A 24,488-nucleotide genomic window follows, 5' to 3' on the forward strand; every position below is an offset into this window, starting at 1 on the left:
CCTGTCAAAAACTGCTAAAATCCCCAAAACTAAAGAAAGCAGCAAATGAAAGAAAATTAACACTCACCTTTTAGTTTCTCTAATAACAACCTAAAACATGAACCTTGGTTGAAAAAAACTAAAGTTGTCCTTTAAGCAAGCGTACACTGCTCTAACCACAACGCGTGTGTGCGTGTGTGCGTGTGTGCGTGCGTGTGTGCGTGCGTGCGTGCGTGCGTGCGTGCGTGCGCATACTGTACAGTATATCCATACATGGCATTTGGGATGCTGCTCCTACAAAAGAAATCATCTCTCTGTAAAGATGATAAACTTAATTTAGTATAACATTCAGTAGTGTAATTAATCTTGCAGACTCTTACAGTCATGATACAGTACATTAACAGTGCACCTGCAACTCAACCAACAAACACTGGTCTGTTTACTAGAGAGCTCATGGGACAATATCTTTGGTAAAAAACAGAGGCTTTATAGCTGTTCGGCTGAACAGTGGCTGTAAATCTAGGTTATGTTCTTCAGAATGTTTTCTGCCATGAAGTTGTTACCGTAGAGGTTATTTACTTAGACTCTGGCTGGGCATGGAGGCAGTTTCAGAAGCTAAAGTATCAAACCTAATGTGTACTTAGTCACATGATGGTGTGTACTGTACGTGTCAAACAGTTAACAAAATTACAATATATTTTTTGAGGGGCGCTACAGTATGTCCAGCTTTTGGTGTGTGTGCACAAACTTTGTCCTACACAAACATTAAATTCCCGTTGACAATGAATGAATGACAATGAGTGTCTGTCTGAACAAATGGACATAGGGCTCCATTTTCGTCACCGCTAAACCCCTTATCCCTAAACTACTTTGCCTTTTTTTTTACTATTTTGAAGAACATAGTTCAACTAGCCAATCTACATTGACACGTTGTGAGCTTGTAGACTGACCATTTTAACTATTCAAAAATGTTCTGCAAAATAGGCAAAGAAGTTTAGGGATAATAGTACAGCAGCTTAGCTCCACTATATCAATGAATCGTTCAGTTTGTGATAAAAGCATGACATTTGGTACACTTATAGCCAAAGGCATTCTAAAAAGATTTGGATGTGGACCCAACTTGAATTTTCAACATGGCGCCCATAGCAGCCATTTTTCAAAATGGCCACCAGCAACAACCGTTTTCTTATGAGTGATGGATATAATATGATATTCGAGACATATTTGGACATATTTCCATGCATAGTACTTGGTAAATGTTTCTTTTGGATAATATAACATTTTCAATGAAAATTCAAAATGGCCGCCATTTTTCAGACTGGTTAAATATGGATGATCTCTGTCTTGAATGATACAGTATTCTTGATGCAGAATTTGAATTAGGAACTTTGTAATTTCTAAGAAGCTTCCTTCTGTCTCACAATACTCATATTACTACAGTGGCTAACAGCCATATTGTGAGAGAAGATGGCAGCCATTAATTTCAAGATGGCCACCAATATTAGACTGATTTTGCATTTCAGCATATATTTGGCTATACCTTTGTGATGTACTGTACCATACTGTATAATACTGTACGGCACTTTAGGGCATCATACTGTACCATACTGTACCTTACTGTATGGTATCATACGGTACTGTACTGCACTGTACCGTACCGTACCATACCATACCATACCATACCATACCGTACCGTACCGTACCGTACCGTACCGTACCGTACCGTACTGTACTGTACTGTACTGTACTGTACTGTACTGTACTGTACTGTACCTTACTGTACGGTATCATACTGTACTGTACTGTACCTTACTGTATGGTATCATACTGTACTGTACTGTACTGTACTGTATCATACTGTACCATACTGTACCGTACTGCACAGTACCGTACTGTACTGCACTGTACTGCATCATACTGTACCATACTTTATGGTATCATACTGTACCATACTCTACTGTACTGTACAGTGCCGTACCGCACGTTACTTTACCATACTGTACTGTACTGTAACATACTGTAGTGTACTGTACAGTACCGTGTGTGCACGCGCAGGGAAAAGGGGAGGGGTCGGTTAATGTGGAAATTGTAATGTAATTTGCGTCACAGTGAAATGTTGCGCAATAACAGTATGTCATACAAAAGCAATATTTGTACAGTAAATATGACATGGATGCAATGTAGTGCAATGTTTTGTGCATAGAGAGATGTGTACTAACGGAGTGATTTGGTAGGAGAAGTCGGACGGATAAACGGGCATATTGCTTTGCATCCCCTATAGTAGTAGGATCTAGGATGAGCATCAAAGCTATATATTTAAATACTTTTCATTAGCACATGCTTGAATTTTACATTCCATAGGGCTGGAACACACATGGAACCCATTTGGTTTTGTTTTCTGCATCTTCCTCTGTGACCTGCCACCTTCATGTCATCTCTCACAGCATCCTTAAACCTCGTCTTTGGCCATCCTCTTACCTGGCAGCTACATATTCAGCATCCTTCTCCCAATGTACCCTCATCCCTCCTTTTCACATGTCTAAACCATCTCAAACTCACATCTCTTGCTTTATCCCCAAACCTTCTAACCTGGGCTGATCCTCTAATTCAGTAATTTCTGATAATGTCCTTCCTTTTCACTCCTAATGAGAACCATAGCATCCTTAATTCTGCCACCTCCAGCTGTGCCTCCTTTTCATCAGTGCCACCGTTTCCAACCGTACAGCATGGCTGGTCTCACTACCATCGTATACATCTTCCCTCTCACAAATAACTCCTGACACATATCCCATATTCTCAATACACTGGCTTCGCTTGCTAGAACATTTCCATCTCTATACTCACCTTAACCTGTTACACTACTGTCTACTGTCTAGTCAATTGGTACAAATAATTTTCTCCCTCCCTCACCATCTCTCTTTGCACTTACTGTACATCTCATATACTTTAGCCCTGACCACTTCTTAGCCCACACCACCTGACATCACATCTCTCTCTTCTTACCCATCATCTAAAGAAAACCCAATGGGCATTGCCCATTGACATATATTCAAGTCTGTGTGTGTCTGTACATCTGTAATCCACGTAACTCGAGAACCGTTTGCCCCACCAACTTCAAATTCACACACGTTCCACACCCCCACAGGGAGTGCAGTGCCCGGTGTCGAGTCGGTCGGACCCACGGTTGTCCAGAACCACCACAAAAGGCCTTTTTCATTTGGCGGCCATCTTGAAAAATGGCTGCTATGGGCACCATGTTAAAAATTTAAGATGGGTCCACATCCAAATCTTTGTATAATGCCTTTGGCTATACGTGTACCAAATGTCATGCTTTTATCACAAACTGAACGATCGTTTTGCTTAGCTGCTGCACTATAAAGGGTTTAGCGGTGACGGAAATGGAGCCCTAATAGTGGCTATTTTACGTCATGATGATGTACGATAAGAGCCCCTCATTTCACACGGGTGTGATTTTTGGGGGTGCATACTTAGTTTAGACTAGTCATTGGTTAGACATGGGTTAAGGTTAGGTTTAGGTGTGCTGCCTTGGGGGAGGTTAGGTTTAGGGTGAGGGTTTGAGATAGGTTGTATAGTTGTAGGACTAATGACTGGTCTAACCAATGACTAGTCTAAACCAAAAACTGTCTAAACTAAGTACTGCACCCGATTTTTGAGGGGTGCTAGCCCCTCCTATGTGCAGCTTTTGAGGGTTTGTGTAACACAAACATTGTTTTTTCTACCGTTTCCTATGACTAGTTTTGAGGGTTTGTGCGGACACAAAATTGTGTAAACACAAACATTGATGACAAAAGTGAGGACGTAAATTGCGATTGGCCAGAATGAGATGATGTATGAGTATGATGACGTATGATGATAAGAGCGTCCCTCACTTCACACGGGTGTGATTTTTATTTAATACTAAGACTGTCATTCTTTCAACAGTGTGTCATTGTTGTGACCTGCAGTTTTACTGATAACAAGCCAATCTACTGATCTGAGATTCATGAACTTGGCTTTGTCTCTCCCACATCTGTCAATTATGCTGGTCACACATATTCATAATTTGCTTGGCACATACAGTATACTACAGCTCTGATAACCCATTCTGACCGGGCACCCATTTTGGTGTTGGCATCATGTTATGCTTTAGCTATTTAAAAATAGCAGATCTACAAGCTCATATCGCGCCACCGAGTGGCGCGATACGAGCTTGTAGGTCTGCTATTTTTTGAAAAATCGAAGAACGACTGACATTTTTAGAATCTGATCTCAGGTCAGAATGGGTTCATCAGACCAGTGTGTGTCCGGCGGAAACCTCGTATGAATCTGATCTCAGGTCAGAATGGGATAATCTAGCATGTGAATGGAAAGCAAGCTTTTAGGCTTAGGGGATACATGTCAGCTCTGGAGTATCTGATCTGTCTGATTACCAGAAACAGAAAACCAGCCCCATTTCCGGCTGAAAATGTTACTCTGGGAAATCATAGCTATATATTTTCTTTCATATGAGATATGGTCATTCTGGATGGAATCCAATGCATGGACCTTCCCAGGCCATAGCCTACAGTACATCATATAATTTACAGTATATTGTGGCACCTCCAGAGAGTTTCATATGTGAGTATATTTCTGAACTTGAGGGCCTGCTGATCCACCGTCGACCAACTGACCCCAATTCCAGCCAGTTATCAAACTGACCAGGGGGTAAGAGGCTCACAGTCCAGGTCTTTGTCCTCTTCAAAGACACTTGGCCATTTTTAAGGTCCTTTTTAACTTCTTTAAGTGGAAGCTGGCAACAGGCTCAAAAGTTGTATCCCCATATCTAAGTGAGGCTGAAGGCAGGACCAGAGATGTGTTTTGCCCCTAGTATGTGTCTGTCTGTCTGTCTGTCTGTCTGTCTGTCTGTCTGTCTGTCTGTGTCAACTTCTATGTTCACATACTTTTTAAGTCTAGCTTGCATTACTTTCATAGACTTTACTGCAGAGCTTTGGCTGCCTGCTGCTCTAACTTAAAATGTCAATTGTGACACATAATGTGTCAACATAATTATCACGGGGGCCATTTGGACACAAGGCATTAACGAGTCTTAACGACCAGCATCCTTTAGTTTATAATAACCTTTCCCCCATTGCCCTGTGCCTTTTCTTCCAGCGTCAAATGGATGGAGAAAGCGCTGTGCTCCACTGAGCACTCCTTTCTCTTTTCTTGTTTCTGTATTATACCTGATGAAAAATGCTTCTATACCAGCACCATTTCTTACTAAAACATTGCCCCTTTGTACTCGCATTGAATTTAAAAATACTTGAGGTGAAGGCAAGGTTTTACATTGTCAAATATCTGGGGTATTGTAAACTGACCTAAATATTCCTGCAAGTTACCTAAAAACGGTGAAATGTGAAATGCAGCCCCAACACATGTGTTCCTCACATACTGTATATACTGCACATAGTGTGCTGTAACTTTAAGGATGACTTCACCCATTTTCAACCCATCTTCATATAATGGTCATAATAATGCAGATTACCGTTTGTTTCATTGGCCCGTTTGACTGTCAAGGGTTCAGCCTCCAGGAAGAAACCCTAAATACAAAGTTTGACTGTAGCTCAATGCGGTGACTGTAGCTCAATGCGGTGACTGTAGCTCAATGCGGTGACTGTAGCTCAATGCGGTGACTGTATAGCTCAATGCGGTGACTGTATAGCTCAATGCGGTGACTGTAGCTCAATGCGGTGACTGTAGCTCAATGCGGTGACTGTAGCTCAATGCGGTGACTGTAGCTCAATGCGGTGACTGTAGCTCAATGCGGTGACTGTATAGCTCAATGCGGTGACTGTAGCTCAATGCGGTGACTGTAGCTCAATGCGGTGACTGTAGCTCAATGCGGTGACTGTATAGCTCAATGCGGTGACTGTAGCTCAATGCGGTGACTGTAGCTCAATGCGGTGACTGTATAGCTCAATGCGGTGACTGTAGCTCAATGCGGTGACTGTAGCTCAATGCGGTGACTGTAGCTCAATGCGGTGACTGTAGCTCAATGCGGTGACTGTAGCTCAATGCGGTGACTGTAGCTCAATGCGGTGACTGTATAGCTCAATGCGGTGACTGTAGCTCAATGCGGTGACTGTATAGCTCAATGCGGTGACTGTATAGCTCAATACGGTGACTGTAGCTCAATGTGGTGACTGTATAGCTCAATGCGGTGACTGTAGCTCAATGCGGTGACTGTAGCTCAATGCGGTGACTGTAGCTCAATGCGGTGACTGTAGCTCAATGCGGTGACTGTAGCTCAATGCGGTGACTGTATAGCTCAATGCGGTGACTGTAGCTCAATGCGGTGACTGTAGCTCAATGCGGTGACTGTATAGCTCAATGCGGTGACTGTAGCTCAATGCGGTGACTGTAGCTCAATGCGGTGACTGTAGCTCAATGCGGTGACTGTAGCTCAATGCGGTGACTGTAGCTCAATGCGGTGACTGTAGCTCAATGCGGTGACTGTATAGCTCAATGCGGTGACTGTAGCTCAATGCGGTGACTGTATAGCTCAATGCGGTGACTGTATAGCTCAATACGGTGACTGTAGCTCAATGTGGTGACTGTATAGCTCAATGCGGTGACTGTAGCTCAATGCGGTGACTGTAGCTCAATGCGGTGACTGTAGCTCAATGCGGTGACTGTAGCTTAATGCGGTGACTAGCTCAATGCGGTGACTGTAGCTCAATGCGGTGACTGTAGCTCAATGCGGTGACTGTATAGCTCAATGCGGTGACTGTAGCTCAATGCGGTGACTGTGTAACTCAATGCGGTGACTGTAGCTCAATGCGGTGACTGTATAGCTCAATGCGGTGACTGTAGCTCAATGCGGTGACTGTATAGCTCAATACGGTGACTGTAGCTCAATGCGGTGACTGTAGCTCAATGCGGTGACTGTGTAACTCAATGCGGTGACTGTAACTCAATGCGGTGACTGTAGCTCAATACGGTGACTGTAGCTCAATGCGGTGACTGTAGCTCAATGCGGTGACTGTGTAACTCAATGCGGTGACTGTAGCTCAATGCGGTGACTGTATAGCTCAATACGGTGACTGTAGCTCAATGCGGTGACTGTAGCTCAATGCGGTGACTGTAGCTCAATGTGGTGACTGTATAGCTCAATGCGGTGACTGTAGCTCAATGCGGTGACTGTAGCTCAATGCGGTGACTGTAGCTCAATGCGGTGACTGTATAGCTCAATACGGTGACTGTAGCTCAATGCGGTGACTGTAGCTCAATGCGGTGACTGTAGCTCAATGCGGTGACTGTATAGCTCAATACGGTGACTGTAGCTCAATGCGGTGACTGTATAGCTCAATACGGTGACTGTAGCTCAATGTGGTGACTGTAGCTCAATGCGGTGACTGTAGCTCAATGCGGTGACTGTGTAACTCAATGCGGTGACTGTAGCTCAATGCGGTGACTGTATAGCTCAATACGGTGACTGTAGCTCAATGCGGTGACTGTAGCTCAATGTGGTGACTGTATAGCTCAATGCGGTGACTGTAGCTCAATGCGGTGACTGTAGCTCAATGCGGTGACTGTAGCTCAATGCGGTGACTGTAGCTCAATGCGGTGACTGTAGCTCAATGTGGTGACTGTAGCTCGCTCAATGCGGTGACTGTAGCTCAATGCGGTGACTGTAGCTCAATACGGTGACTGTAGCTCAATGCGGTGACTGTAGCTCAATGCGGTGACTGTGTAACTCAATGCGGTGACTGTAACTCAATGCGGTGACTGTAGCTCAATACGGTGACTGTAGCTCAATGCGGTGACTGTAGCTCAATGCGGTGACTGTGTAACTCAATGCGGTGACTGTAGCTCAATGCGGTGACTGTATAGCTCAATACGGTGACTGTAGCTCAATGCGGTGACTGTAGCTCAATGCGGTGACTGTAGCTCAATGTGGTGACTGTATAGCTCAATACGGTGACTGTAGCTCAATGCGGTGACTGTAGCTCAATGCGGTGACTGTAGCTCAATGCGGTGACTGTAGCTCAATGCGGTGACTGTATAGCTCAATGCGGTGACTGTAGCTCAATGCGGTGACTGTAGCTCAATGCGGTGACTGTAGCTCAATGCGGTGACTGTAGCTCAATGCGGTGACTGTATAGCTCAATGCGGTGACTGTAGCTCAATGCGGTGACTGTAGCTCAATGCGGTGACTGTAGCTCAATGCGGTGACTGTATAGCTCAATACGGTGACTGTAGCTCAATGCGGTGACTGTAGCTCAATGCGGTGACTGTAGCTCAATGCGGTGACTGTATAGCTCAATACGGTGACTGTAGCTCAATGCGGTGACTGTATAGCTCAATACGGTGACTGTAGCTCAATGTGGTGACTGTAGCTCAATGCGGTGACTGTAGCTCAATGCGGTGACTGTGTAACTCAATGCGGTGACTGTAGCTCAATGCGGTGACTGTATAGCTCAATACGGTGACTGTAGCTCAATGCGGTGACTGTAGCTCAATGCGGTGACTGTATAGCTCAATGCGGTGACTGTAGCTCAATGCGGTGACTGTAGCTCAATGCGGTGACTGTAGCTCAATGCGGTGACTGTAGCTCAATGCGGTGACTGTAGCTCAATGCGGTGACTGTAGCTCAATGTGGTGACTGTAGCTCAATGTGGTGACTGTAACTCAATGCGGTGACTGTAGCTCAATGCGGTGACTGTAACTCAATGCGGTGACTGTAGCTCAATGCGGTGACTGTAGCTCAATGCGGTGACTGTAGCTCAATGCGGTGACTGTAGCTCAATGCGGTGACTGTAGCTCAATGCGGTGACTGTAGCTCAATGCGGTGACTGTAGCTCAATGCGGTGACTGTAGCTCAATGCGGTGACTGTAACTCAATGCGGTGACTGTAGCTCAATGCGGTGACTGTATAGCTCAATGCGGTGACTGTAGCTCAATGCGGTGACTGTAGCTCAATGCGGTGACTGTAGCTCCATGCGGTGACTGTATAGCTCAATGCGGTGACTGTAGCTCAATGCGGTGACTGTAGCTCCATGCGGTGACTGTATAGCTCAATGCGGTGACTGTATAGCTCAATGCGGTGACTGTAGCTCAATGCGGTGACTGTAGCTCAATGCGGTGACTGTAGCTCAATGCGGTGACTGTAGCTCAATGCGGTGACTGTAGCTCAATGCGGTGACTGTAGCTCAATGCGGTGACTGTATAGCTCAATGCGGTGACTGTATAGCTCAATGCGGTGACTGTATAGCTCAATGCGGTGACTGTAGCTCAATGCGGTGACTGTAGCTCAATGCAGTGACTGTAGCTCAATGCGGTGACTGTAGCTCAATGCGGTGACTGTAGCTCAATGCGGTGACTGTAGCTCAATGCAGTGACTGTATAGCTCAATGCGGTGACTGTAGCTCAATGCGGTGACTGTAGCTCAATGCGGTGACTGTATAGCTCAATGCGGTGACTGTAGCTCAATGTGGTGACTGTATAGCTCAATGCGGTGACTGTATAGCTCAATGCGGTGACTGTAGCTCAATGCGGTGACTGTAGCTCAATGCAGTGACTGTAGCTCAATGCGGTAACTGCAGCTCAATGCGGTGACTGTAGCTCAATGCGGTGACTGTATAGCTCAATACGGTGACTGTAGCTCAATGCGGTGACTGTATAGCTCAATGCGGTGACTGTAGCTCAATGCGGTGACTGTAACTCAATGCGGTGACTGTATAGCTCAATGCGGTGACTGTAGCTCAATGCGGTGACTGTATAGCTCAATACGGTGACTGTAGCTCAATGCGGTGACTGTAGCTCAATGCGGTGACTGTATAGCTCAATGCGGTGACTGTAGCTCAATGCGGTGACTGTAGCTCAATGCGGTGACTGTATAGCTCAATGCGGTGACTGTAGCTCAATGTGGTGACTGTAGCTCAATGCGGTGACTGTAGCTCAATGCGGTGACTGTAGCTCAATGCGGTGACTGTATAGCTCAATGCGGTGACTGTATAGCTCAATGCGGTGACTGTATAGCTCAATGCGGTGACTGTATAGCTCAATGCGGTGACTGTAGCTCAATGCGGTGACTGTATAGCTCAATGCGGTGACTGTAGCTCAATGTGGTGACTGTAGCTCAATGCGGTGACTGTAGCTCAATGTGGTGACTGTAGCTCAATGCGGTGACTGTAGCTCAATGCGGTGACTGTAGCTCAATGTGGTGACTGTAACTCAATGCGGTGACTGTAGCTCAATGCGGTGACTGTATAGCTCAATGTGGTGACTGTATAGCTCAATGCGGTGACTGTAGCTCAATGCGGTGACTGTAGCTCAATGCGGTGACTGTATAGCTCAATGCGGTGACTGTACAGCTCAATGCGGTGACTGTAGCTCAATGCGGTGACTGTATAGCTCAATGCGGTGACTGTATAGCTCAATGCGGTGACTGTAGCTCAATGCGGTGACTGTATAGCTCAATGCGGTGACTGTAGCTCAATGCGGTGACTGTAGCTCAATGTGGTGACTGTATAGCTCAATGCGGTGACTGTATAGCTCAATGCGGTGACTGTAGCTCAATGCGGTGACTGTATAGCTCAATGCGGTGACTGTATAGCTCAATGCGGTGACTGTAGCTCAATGCGGTGACTGTATAGCTCAATGCGGTGACTGTAGCTCAATGCGGTGACTGTAGCTCAATGCGGTGACTGTAGCTCAATGCGGTGACTGTATAGCTCAATGCGGTGACTGTATAGCTCAATGCGGTGACTGTAGCTCAATGCGGTGACTGTATAGCTCAATGCGGTGACTGTAGCTCAATGCGGTGACTGTAGCTCAATGCGGTGACTGTAACTCAATGCGGTGACTGTAGCTCAATGCGGTGACTGTATAGCTCAATGCGGTGACTGTAGCTCAATGCGGTGACTGTAGCTCAATGCGGTGACTGTAGCTCAATGCGGTGACTGTATAGCTCAATGCGGTGACTGTAACTCAATGCGGTGACTGTAGCTCAATGCGGTGACTGTAGCTCAATGCGGTGACTGTAGCTCAATGCGGTGACTGTAGCTCAATGCGGTGACTGTAGCTCAATGCGGTGACTGTAGCTCAATGCGGTGACTGTATAGCTCAATGCGGTGACTGTATAGCTCAATGCGGTGACTGTATAGCTCAATGCGGTGACTGTAGCTCAATGCGGTGACTGTAGCTCAATGCGGTGACTGTAGCTCAATGCAGTGACTGTATAGCTCAATGCGGTGACTGTATAGCTCAATGCGGTGACTGTATAGCTCAATGCGGTGACTGTATAGCTCAATGCGGTGACTGTAGCTCAATGCGGTGACTGTAGCTCAATGTGGTGACTGTATAGCTCAATGCGGTGACTGTAGCTCAATGCGGTGACTGTAGCTCAATGCGGTGACTGTATAGCTCAATGCGGTGACTGTATAGCTCAATGCGGTGACTGTAGCTCAATGCGGTGACTGTATAGCTCAATGCAGTGACTGTATAGCTCAATGCGGTGACTGTAGCTCAATGCGGTGACTGTATAGCTCAATGCGGTGACTGTAACTCAATGCGGTGACTGTAGCTCAATGCGGTGACTGTATAGCTCAATGCGGTGACTGTAGCTCAATGCGGTGACTGTAGCTCAATGCGGTGACTGTAGCTCAATGCGGTGACTGTATAGCTCAATGCGGTGACTGTAACTCAATGCGGTGACTGTAGCTCAATGCGGTGACTGTAGCTCAATGCGGTGACTGTAGCTCAATGCGGTGACTGTAGCTCAATGCGGTGACTGTAGCTCAATGCGGTGACTGTAGCTCAATGCGGTGACTGTATAGCTCAATGCGGTGACTGTATAGCTCAATGCGGTGACTGTAGCTCAATGCGGTGACTGTAGCTCAATGCGGTGACTGTAGCTCAATGCAGTGACTGTATAGCTCAATGCGGTGACTGTATAGCTCAATGCGGTGACTGTATAGCTCAATGCGGTGACTGTATAGCTCAATGCGGTGACTGTATAGCTCAATGCGGTGACTGTAGCTCAATGCGGTGACTGTATAGCTCAATGCGGTGACTGTAGCTCAATGCGGTGACTGTATAGCTCAATGCGGTGACTGTAGCTCAATGCGGTGACTGTATAGCTCAATGCGGTGACTGTATAGCTCAATGCGGTGACTGTATAGCTCAATGCGGTGACTGTAGCTCAATGCGGTGACTGTAGCTCAATGCGGTGACTGTATAGCTCAATGCGGTGACTGTAGCTCAATGCGGTGACTGTATAGCTCAATGCGGTGACTGTAGCTCAATGCGGTGACTGTATAGCTCAATGCGGTGACTGTAGCTCAATGTGGTGACTGTAGCTCAATGCGGTGACTGTAGCTCAATGCGGTGACTGTAGCTCAATGCGGTGACTGTAGCTCAATGCGGTGACTGTATAGCTCAATGCGGTGACTGTAGCTCAATGCGGTGACTGTAGCTCAATGCGGTGACTGTAGCTCAATGCGGTGACTGTAGCTCAATGCGGTGACTGTAGCTCAATGCGGTGACTGTATAGCTCAATGCGGTGACTGTATAGCTCAATGCGGTGACTGTATAGCTCAATGCGGTGACTGTATAGCTCAATGCGGTGACTGTAGCTCAATGCGGTGACTGTATAGCTCAATGCGGTGACTGTAGCTCAATGCGGTGACTGTATAGCTCAATGCGGTGACTGTAGCTCAATGCGGTGACTGTATAGCTCAATGCGGTGACTGTATAGCTCAATGCGGTGACTGTATAGCTCAATGCGTTGACTGTAGCTCAATGCGGTGACTGTAGCTCAATGCGGTGACTGTATAGCTCAATGCGGTGACTGTAGCTCAATGCGGTGACTGTATAGCTCAATGCGGTGACTGTAGCTCAATGCGGTGACTGTATAGCTCAATGCGGTGACTGTAGCTCAATGCGGTGACTGTAGCTCAATGCGGTGACTGTAGCTCAATGCGGTGACTGTAGCTCAATGCGGTGACTGTAGCTCAATGCGGTGACTGTATAGCTCAATGCGGTGACTGTAGCTCAATGCGGTGACTGTATAGCTCAATGCGGTGACTGTAAAGCTCAATGCGGTGACTGTAGCTCATTGCGGTGACTGTAGCTCAATGCGGTGACTGTAGCTCAATGCGGTGACTGTATAGCTCAATGCGGTGACTATAGCTCAATGCGGTGACTGTATAGCTCAATGCGGTGACTGTAAAGCTCAATGCGGTGACTGTAGCTCATTGCGGTGACTGTAGCTCAATGCGGTGACTGTAGCTCAATGCGGTGACTGTATAGCTCAATGCGGTGACTGTAGCTCAATGCGGTGACTGTAGCTCAATGCGGTGACTGTAGCTCAATGCGGTGACTGTAGCTCAATGCGGTGACTGTAGCTCAATGCGGTGACTGTAGCTCAATGCGGTGACTGTAGCTCAATGCGGTGACTGTAGCTCAATGCGGTGACTGTATAGCTCAATGCGGTGACTGTATAGCTCAATGCGGTGACTGTAGCTCAATGCGGTGACTGTAGCTCAATGCGGTGACTGTAGCTCAATGCGGTGACTGTAGCTCAATGCGGTGACTGTAGCTCAATGCGGTGACTGTAGCTCAATGCGGTGACTGTATAGCTCAATGCGGTGACTGTAGCTCAATGCGGTGACTGTAGCTCAATGCGGTGACTGTAGCTCAATGCAGTGACTGTATAGCTCAATGCGGTGACTGTATAGCTCAATGCGGTGACTGTATAGCTCAATGCGGTGACTGTATAGCTCAATGCGGTGACTGTATAGCTCAATGCGGTGACTGTAGCTCAATGTGGTGACTGTAGCTCAATGTGGTGACTGTAGCTCAATGCGGTGACTGTAGCTCAATGCGGTGACTGTAGCTCAATGCGGTGACTGTAACTCAATGCGGTGACTGTAGCTCAATGCGGTGACTGTATAGCTCAATGCGGTGACTGTAGCTCAATGCGGTGACTGTAGCTCAATGCGGTGACTGTATAGCTCAATACGGTGACTGTAGCTCAATGCGGTGACTGTAGCTCAATGCGGTGACTGTATAGCTCAATGTGGTGACTGTAGCTCAATGTGGTGACTGTAGCTCAATGCGGTGACTGTAGCTCAATGCGGTGACTGTAGCTCAATGCGGTGACTGTATAGCTCAATGCGGTGACTGTATAGCTCAATGCGGTGACTGTATAGCTCAATGCGGTGACTGTATAGCTCAATGCGGTGACTGTAGCTCAATGCGGTGACTGTATAGCTCAATGCGGTGACTGTAGCTCAATGTGGTGACTGTAGCTCAATGCGGTGACTGTAGCTCAATGTGGTGACTGTAGCTCAATGCGGTGACTGTAGCTCAATGCGGTGACTGTAGCTCAATGCGGTGACTGTAACTCAATGCGGTGACTGTAGCTCAATGCGGTGACTGTATAGCTCAATGTGGTGACTGTATAGCTCAATGCGGTGACTGTAGCTCAATGCGGTGACTGTAGCTCAATGCGGTGACTGTATAGCTCAATGCGGTGACTGTATAGCTCAATGCGGTGACTGTAGCTCAATGCGGTGACTGTATAGCTCAATGCGGTGACTGTATAGCTCAATGCGGTGACTGTAGCTCAATGTGGTGACTGTATAGCTCAATGCGGTGACTGTAGCTCAATGCGGTGACTGTATAGCTCAATGCGGTGACTGTAGCTCAATGTGGTGACTGTATAGCTCAATGCGGTGACTGTAGCTCAATGCGGTGACTGTATAGCTCAATGCGGTGACTGTATAGCTCAATGCGGTGACTGTAACTCAATGCGGTGACTGTATAGCTCAATGCGGTGACTGTAGCTCAATGCGGTGACTGTAGCTCAATGTGGTGACTGTATAGCTCAATGCGGTGACTGTATAGCTCAATGCGGTGACTGTAGCTCAATGCGGTGACTGTATAGCTCAATGCGGTGACTGTATAGCTCAATGCGGTGACTGTAGCTCAATGCGGTGACTGTATAGCTCAATGCGGTGACTGTAGCTCAATGCGGTGACTGTAGCTCAATGCGGTGACTGTAGCTCAATGCGGTGACTGTATAGCTCAATGCGGTGACTGTATAGCTCAATGCGGTGACTGTAGCTCAATGCGGTGACTGTATAGCTCAATGCGGTGACTGTAGCTCAATGCGGTGACTGTAGCTCAATGCGGTGACTGTAACTCAATGCGGTGACTGTAGCTCAATGCGGTGACTGTATAGCTCAATGCGGTGACTGTAGCTCAATGCGGTGACTGTAGCTCAATGCGGTGACTGTAGCTCAATGCGGTGACTGTATAGCTCAATGCGGTGACTGTAACTCAATGCGGTGACTGTAGCTCAATGCGGTGACTGTAGCTCAATGCGGTGACTGTAGCTCAATGCGGTGACTGTAGCTCAATGCGGTGACTGTAGCTCAATGCGGTGACTGTATAGCTCAATGCGGTGACTGTATAGCTCAATGCGGTGACTGTATAGCTCAATGCGGTGACTGTAGCTCAATGCGGTGACTGTAGCTCAATGCGGTGACTGTAGCTCAATGCAGTGACTGTATAGCTCAATGCGGTGACTGTATAGCTCAATGCGGTGACTGTATAGCTCAATGCGGTGACTGTATAGCTCAATGCGGTGACTGTAGCTCAATGCGGTGACTGTATAGCTCAATGCGGTGACTGTAGCTCAATGTGGTGACTGTAGCTCAATGTGGTGACTGTAGCTCAATGCGGTGACTGTAGCTCAATGCGGTGACTGTAGCTCAATGTGGTGACTGTATAGCTCAATGCGGTGACTGTAGCTCAATGCGGTGACTGTAGCTCAATGCGGTGACTGTATAGCTCAATGCGGTGACTGTATAGCTCAATGCGGTGACTGTAGCTCAATGCGGTGACTGTATAGCTCAATGCGGTGACTGTATAGCTCAATGCGGTGACTGTAGCTCAATGCGGTGACTGTATAGCTCAATGCGGTGACTGTAACTCAATGCGGTGACTGTAGCTCAATGCGGTGACTGTATAGCTCAATGCGGTGACTGTAGCTCAATGCGGTGACTGTAGCTCAATGCGGTGACTGTAGCTCAATGCGGTGACTGTATAGCTCAATGCGGTGACTGTAACTCAATGCGGTGACTGTAGCTCAATGCGGTGACTGTAGCTCAATGCGGTGACTGTAGCTCAATGCGGTGACTGTAGCTCAATGCGGTGACTGTAGCTCAATGCGGTGACTGTATAGCTCAATGCGGTGACTGTATAGCTCAATGCGGTGACTGTATAGCTCAATGCGGTGACTGTAGCTCAATGCGGTGACTGTAGCTCAATGCGGTGACTGTAGCTCAATGCAGTGACTGTATAGCTCAATGCGGTGACTGTATAGCTCAATGCGGTGACTGTATAGCTCAATGCGGTGACTGTATAGCTCAATGCGGTGACTGTATAGCTCAATGCGGTGACTGTAGCTCAATGCGGTGACTGTATAGCTCAATGCGGTGACTGTAGCTCAATGCGGTGACTGTATAGCTCAATGCGGTGACTGTAGCTCAATGCGGTGACTGTATAGCTCAATGCGGTGACTGTATAGCTCAATGCGGTGACTGTATAGCTCAATGCGGTGACTGTAGCTCAATGCGGTGACTGTAGCTCAATGCGGTGACTGTATAGCTCAATGCGGTGACTGTAGCTCAATGCGGTGACTGTATAGCTCAATGCGGTGACTGTAGCTCAATGCGGTGACTGTATAGCTCAATGCGGTGACTGTAGCTCAATGCGGTGACTGTATAGCTCAATGCGGTGACTGTAGCTCAATGCGGTGACTGTATAGCTCAATGCGGTGACTGTAGCTCAATGCGGTGACTGTATAGCTCAATGCGGTGACTGTAGCTCAATGCGGTGACTGTAGCTCAATGCGGTGACTGTAGCCCAATGCGGTGACTGTAGCTCAATGCGGTGACTGTAGCTCAATGCGGTGACTGTAGCTCAATGCGGTGACTGTATAGCTCAATGCGGTGACTGTAGCTCAATGCGGTGACTGTAGCTCAATGCGGTGACTGTAGCTCAATGCGGTGACTGTAGCTCAATGCGGTGACTGTAGCTCAATGCGGTGACTGTAGCTCAATGCGGTGACTGTATAGCTCAATGCGGTGACTGTAGCTCAATGCGGTGACTGTATAGCTCAATGCGGTGACTGTAGCTCAATGCGGTGACTGTATAGCTCAATGCGGTGACTGTAAAGCTCAATGCGGTGACTGTAGCTCATTGCGGTGACTGTAGCTCAATGCGGTGACTGTAGCTCAATGCGGTGACTGTATAGCTCAATGCGGTGACTGTAGCTCAATGCGGTGACTGTAGCTCAATGCGGTGACTGTAGCTCAATGCGGTGACTGTAGCTCAATGCGGTGACTGTAGCTCAATGCGGTGACTGTAGCTCAATGCGGTGACTGTAGCTCAATGCGGTGACTGTATAGCTCAATGCGGTGACTGTATAGCTCAATGCGGTGACTGTAGCTCAATGCGGTGACTGTAGCTCAATGCGGTGACTGTAGCTCAATGCGGTGACTGTAGCTCAATGCGGTGACTGTAGCTCAATGCGGTGACTGTAGCTCAATGCGGTGACTGTATAGCTCAATGCGGTGACTGTATAGCTCAATGCGGTGACTGTAGCTCAATGTGGTGACTGTAGCTCAATGGGGTGACTGTAGCTCAATGCGGTGACTGTATAGCTCAATGCGGTGACTGTATAGCTCAATGCGGTGACTGTATAGCTCAATGCGGTGACTGTATAGCTCAATGCGGTGACTGTATAGCTCAATGCGGTGACTGTATAGCTCAATGCGGTGACTGTATAGCTCAATGCGGTGACTGTATAGCTCAATGCGGTGACTGTAGCTCAATGTGGTGACTGTAGCTCAATGTGGTGACTGTAGCTCAATGCGGTGACTGTAGCTCAATGCGGTGACTGTAGCTCAATGAGGTGACTGTAACTCAATGCGGTGACTGTAGCTCAATGCGGTGACTGTATAGCTCAATGCGGTGACTGTAACTCAATGCGGTGACTGTAGCTCAATGCGGTGACTGTATAGCTCAATGCGGTGACTGTATAGCTCAATGTGGTGACTGTATAGCTCAATGCGGTGACTGTAGCTCAATGCGGTGACTGTAGCTCAATGCGGTGACTGTAGCTCAATGCGGTGACTGTAGCTCAATGCGGTGACTGTATAGCTCAATGCGGTGACTGTAGCTCAATGCGGTGACTGTAGCTCAATGCGGTGACTGTAGCTCAATGCGGTGACTGTAGCTCAATGCGGTGACTGTAGCTCAATGCGGTGACTGTAGCTCAATGCGGTGACTGTAGCTCAATGCGGTGACTGTAGCTCAATGCGGTGACTGTAGCTCAATGCGGTGACTGTAGCTCAATGTGGTGACTGTAGCTCAATGCGGTGACTGTAGCTCAATGCGGTGACTGTAGCTCAATGCGGTGACTGTAGCTCAATGCGGTGACTGTAGCTCAATGCGGTGACTGTAGCTCAATGCGGTGACTGTAGCTCAATGTGGTGACTGTAGCTCAATGCGGTGACTGTAGCTCAATGCGGTGACTGTAGCTCAATGTGGTGACTGTAGCTCAATGTGGTGACTGTAGCTCAATGCGGTGACTGTAGCTCAATGTGGTGACTGTATAGCTCAATGTGGTGACTGTATAGCTCAATGCGGTGACTGTAGCTCAATGCGGTGACTGTAGCTCAATGCGGTGACTCTAGCTCCAGCACACAGACAAGTTATGTGGAACTCGTTATACATGTCAATTTCCCCAACCCATTAACCTCAATAGCCTCAAACACACAAAAAATAAATATAAAATAAAATTCACAATTAATTTTCAATCACTGCCCTTTTCCAAATTGATTCACTCCTCCTGCGGCTGCTAGGGATAATTGCACTGTAGGGCACAATGAATATAATTATTCTGATTCTCCACATTTCGCTTTTATTGATCTAAAATATTCAGTATTTTCCTTTGATCTCAAGCAGGGGAAGAGAAGCTCTTTAGCAGGTATTTTCTTGGTGAGAAAGAGTGTGTATGGTGGGGGGGGTTTGGTGTTGAATTATGCTCCAGGATTCTAAGTGAAGAGGTTATTTTATTCATCAAACAGAACGGTTTAACGGTTTGCCCCCCCGTGACATCAAGTCTATGTACTTTTTATGTTTGTCTTATTCGTCCCCCCCCGTCCCCCCCCCGTGACGTCGTATGGCAAAAAACGCAGGTCTCGTTGAAAATGAACTATAGGCGCGTTATATATCGCTTCACGTTTGAAAGGCCCTCAACCCATCTTTGGGACGGGAACCCCTTTTGGTGTTTTAAACATTATGTTATAATTTAGCAATTGAAAAATAGCAGACCTACAAGCTCGTAGCGCGCCACCGAGTGGCGCGCTACGAGCTTGTAGGTCTGCTATTTTTGAAAAATCGTGAAAATATTTAGAGGATTTCAGGAGGATTTCAGGAGGTCAGGCCTAAATGGATTAACCCTTTTCCTGCGGATGTAAAACGTATACGCAAGGCTCACTCCTACACGCACGTTACTGTGTCAATCATGCTCCACATGTTACCAGTCAACGTATACTGTAAGTAGGCCTATATACAGTAACAGTATAGTATAGTATATACTGTACACATACACCTGGAGATGACGACGCCTTGTGATGGTGCTTTTCCTCCCCGGGGTCTTTCATTGTAAATGAGCTGAATCCTTAAGGGGGAGGGGGGGGGGAGCAGTTCACCTCTCCCTTCTCTCCGCCTCTCTCCTCCTCATCGCTATATAAACAGTGATGTCATACCTTCCAAAGAGAGCCCTGTTGTTGTGCGTTCCGCGGGTGATGTCACCGGCAGCCAATCAACACAGTGCTGAGGTAATGTAGTGTGTGGTATTGTGGGGGGGGGGGGGGCTTTACTCGTGGGAAAAGAACTCCTGCTCAGCCCCCGTCGTTATTATCTGGTGCTGGCAGCAGCAAGCATGAGAGCGCTCACACACACACACACACACGCGTGCATGCACACACACACACGCACGCACGCACGCACCCCCCCACACACACACACGCACACACACACGCACACGCACACTGTATGTCACACATCACCAATCCACATGCTACCTCTGGTATGACACGTCTTTATGGATGGATGCAAGAAGCCCCACTTGCTCAGTATGTATGGATCGAGCCAAACACGCGTACAGTATGTCATATTGTTGCTGTAAGAGTGCACTGTACATGATTATTACTGCAAGATGGCTATAATGGGGAAGACATTGTGATATTTGTGTAATATTCTTTGAGTGGTGCAACCACTCCAATAAGAAACAGCAATGTCCGTCCTAACCTATGACTATGAGTACCAGACAGTAGGGGCAAAAGTGGCGCTGTTGTGCCAGAAACAGAGAGAGAGAGAGAGATAGTGTTGTTCAAAGTGACGTTCAAAGTGACGTTCAAACATTGCATTGCAAAGTGGTTAAATAACCTTAGTAGGCTATGCGCCGTGTGTAACAGCTGCCTGTCTGGCACAATGGTGCCTGCGCTGTTTTACCCGTGTGTGGTTTGAATCGTCAATCGCCTGTCTGTGCAAAGGGGAGGGGCCTGAGGTGGTGTACTGTGGAGCAGATCAGCGCAACTTTGCCCGTGGGATCGTGTGGTGATGTAAAAACAATATCTGTACAGTAAATATGACAGTAGCGTCGGTAAAATGTAGCCTAGCTGGATTCTGGGAGCGTGCAGATTTTTTTTGGCATGGAGAGATGTGTGCTAATAGTGTGGCTCGGGCGGAGATAGACCACGGACAAATAAACGGGTTTTTATTCACTAATAAATTAATTATTAATCTTATTGGAAAAATGGCTTCGTTAAGACCTCCATATTATTATGGTCAATGCCTGTGTGAAAAGTGGGAGCGATTGGTGCAGGCAATGAGGAGATAAGTTGGTGTTTCTGACATTCAGACAGACAGACATTCAGACATTTATAGTATGATTAAAGTGGAGAGAAATAATGGACCGTGCTCGTGAATCTCTCTTGTGAAAGAAAATGAATTATAGCTCAATGAGCAATACAAGAATGCACTTCCACTTTTGCAGTAGTGGACATAATCTTAGGCTAATACAAACATAGGTTACACCATGTTCATGATATGTGCACTATTGTGCACATACTGTATACTATAGCATTGTTCTTTTCTTATTGCGTACTGTATGAAATAATGACACTAGGGGGAAAAATGCATAGCTTTATTTCTTAGCCTATTCTGAGCGGGAACCCCTTTTGGTGTTAGCATTATGTTATGCTTTAGCTATTGAAAAATAGCAGATCTACAAGCTCATAGAGCGCCACCGAGTGGCGCTCTATGAGCTTGTAGGTCTGCTATTTTTGACTGACATAGAAACATAGCTTTTTCAGAAAACTGTCATTTTCAAACAGACATTTTTAGAATCTGATCTCAGGTCAGAATGGCTTAAGAGCCAGAGAATGCCTCGCTTTCGTCCTCCTGTTTTATCTCTCGGCTGACTCAAAGCCGAGTGGTGCGAATAATCTGCCCATAGATCAGTTGATCCCTTGGAATTAAAGTATAGTGGATGCTATACTTACAGTGGGCTGTAGGCCTAATTGGTAAATATCTGGCAGATCATTTAAATGTGATCGGTTGGTCGGTCTGTCCATTCTGTCGGTCTGCCGAGTGCCTGCAGTGCATATTTCTTCTTGTGCAAACATTTAGGGACGACCGTTGAGCCATTCTATACTCTATGGCTCCGAGACATGGACACTTTCAAAGTAACTAGAGAAACGGTTGTATGGCACTTATACTCTGTCTTGGAAGTGCCACCCATCGACTAATCTAATAATACGGCAAGCTTCCCCGTATTTCTTCACTAGTCCCGCATCCAGAAGAACACAGTTTTCCGGCCACTGCTACAGAGCTGACAATGAGGTATATCTTCTCTGGAGTCCTGCCTCAAAGCAGACCAGAGGTAGATAGATCCCTGATGTCATCGCTAGGGACACATGCATCAGTAAGCAGGAACTGGGGATGCAGGACCGGAATGTCTGGCGTGGCATTGTGAAATCCATGATCTCGACCGCGGTCGAAAAATTATGATTTATATAGCGACGTCTGGTCATTTAGAAATTACCTGGGGACGTCTGTGTTTTTTCGGGCGCATTTCGCACGGGATTAGCGACATCTGTGTTTTACCTTCAAATCATCTATTATTATTTATCCTCTAGCTTCCTTGCCTCAAAACAGAGAGGACCGTTCATTTGTACACTCTCTGAGTTAGCGTTTATATTAACAGTAGGCCTATTTGTTTAATATTAAAGTATTTATTCACTCTGATTGTAATTTTAATTGAGAGTCCAATGTTACATGCCGCTGCTCGAGCCAATTAAACAATGATAATGTACCCGAGAAGTTGGAGACTCCCGATCAAGTCCCAGAATGACAGAATAGGCTATGGGATGAAGTCCAGTTATATAAAAAAAAACAAGTGTGCACCCTTTTTCGTGATGATGACAAAAATAATGGAGCAGAGCGGTGACTGTCCTGTGCGTTCTTTACCGACTGCTATTGCTAGTAAGAAAATATGTGTTATGGACTGACTTCCAGGTAGAGTAACTCCAAAATAAAATCGCAGTCGAGGACGCTAATAATCACGTGTTTTATTTTGAAATCCCACCGCCAGCCCCAAGAAGTTAGCCGAGCTACTTATAGAGCACCGAAGTCTGACGTCAATATCGGTATGGGGGCGCTGAGTCCACGGGTTCATGTGCTTTTTATTTGCATTATAATCCCCATAGGGGGATTTTAGAGCGCCTCATATATGAACTGTGATTGAAAAATAAGCAAATCACCCGGCCGTTTCACTCATATGGATATGAAGAATCACCTGACTGAGAAAACGCTAATGTCTATGTAATCTATGTAAAGCGCCATGGCTAATGGCGCTATGTAAATGCACCATTTACCATTTATTTATAATCAGACCTTGAACATTACAGAGAGAAAGTTTGCATGACAGAATGTGGCAAACGCAAAGCACTTTAATCGTCCAACAGCAGCATTCCCAGAGTGGGCAGCTCGCCGTCTCTGTCATTATTAAAAACAAACAACCAAATTACAGGCATGGTTGATTCGCCCTGCAGGATTAAGTCACTTTGGGCGGGAACCCCTTTTGGTGTTTCAAGCATTATGTTATACTTTAGCTATTGAAAAATAGCAGATCTACACACGGTGCCGCGCTACGAGCTTGTAGGTCTGCTATTTTTGAAAACTTGTGAAAATGTGGTGGGGGGGGGGGGGGTCCCTGGAACAACATATTTTCAGATGGGGGTCAGCGGCCAAATACAGATAATTCTGGGGGTCCTTGACGTGAAATAGTTTGAGAACCACTGACATAGAAACATGAGGTTTTTCAGAAAACTCATGAAACTGTCATGATTTAGAAGACATTTTGTAGAATCGTCCTCAGGTCTAAATGGATTAAGTCACTTTTTGTGAATGAATGATCACAGAACAATCGTCCCTCCACGGCGTGGACCAAAGCTATAGCCAATCAGGCACCAGCTGTCCATTTGGTTTATGGACTACATAACGACTGCACGACTCGCGTGCGTGCGTGCGCGTAACATGGCAGCCAAGTCTATGGACTTTCAATGACGTTCGTGCAAAACCCGGCACCACTCATGACGGCATGTGGCGGGCCAAGTCTTTTAACGATTGTTTAGAGTACGATTTCGTTTGTTTGAAGAAGTGAGGCGGGCCTATACAGGCCACAGAGAGGAGTGAGCAGTGAACCCCCTAGTTCCCTTCACAGGCCACAGAGAGGGGTGAGCAGTGAACCCCCTAGTTCCCTACACAGGCCACAGAGAGGAGTGAGCAGTGAACCCCCTAGTTCCCTACACAGGCCACAGAGAGGAGTGAGCAGTGAACCCCCTAGTTCCCTACACAGGCCACAGAGGGGAGTGAGCAGTGAACCCCCTAGTTCCCTACACAGGCCACAGAGGGGAGTGAGCAGTGAACCCCCTAGTTCCCTACACAGGCCACAGAGGGGAGTGAGCAGTGAACCCCCTAGTTCCCTACACAGGCCAAAGAGGGGAGTGAGCAGTGAACCCCCTAGTTCCCTACACAGGCCAAAGAGGGGAGTGAGCAGTGAACCCCCTAGTTCCCTACACAGGCCACAGAGGGGAGTGAGCAGTGAACCCCCTAGTTCCCTACACAGGCCAAAGAGGGGAGTGAGCAGTAAACCCCCTAGTTCCCTACACAGGCCACAGAGAGGAGTGAGCAGTGAACCCCCTAGTTCCCTACACAGGCCACAGAGGGGAGTGAGCAGTGAACCCCCTAGTTCCCTACACAGGCCACAGAGGGGAGTGAGCAGTGAACCCCCTAGTTCCCTACACAGGCCACAGAGGGGAGTGAGCAGTGAACCCCCTAGTTCCCTACACAGGCCACAGAGGGGAGTGAGCAGTGAACCC

General features: G+C 47.1%; 1 protein-coding gene across 1 annotated transcript in view; it reads left to right on the forward strand.

Annotated features, from left to right (window-relative positions):
- Positions 1 to 24,488, forward strand: part of igsf9bb (immunoglobulin superfamily, member 9Bb) — a 148,830-nt gene that overhangs the window by 25,732 nt on the left and 98,610 nt on the right. The gene's annotated exons all lie outside the window — the stretch shown is intronic.

The sequence above is a fragment of the Protomyctophum parallelum genome (assembly GCF_964188405.1).
Source record: "Protomyctophum parallelum genome assembly, chromosome: 1".
NCBI classification, from domain to species: domain Eukaryota; kingdom Metazoa; phylum Chordata; class Actinopteri; order Myctophiformes; family Myctophidae; genus Protomyctophum; species Protomyctophum parallelum.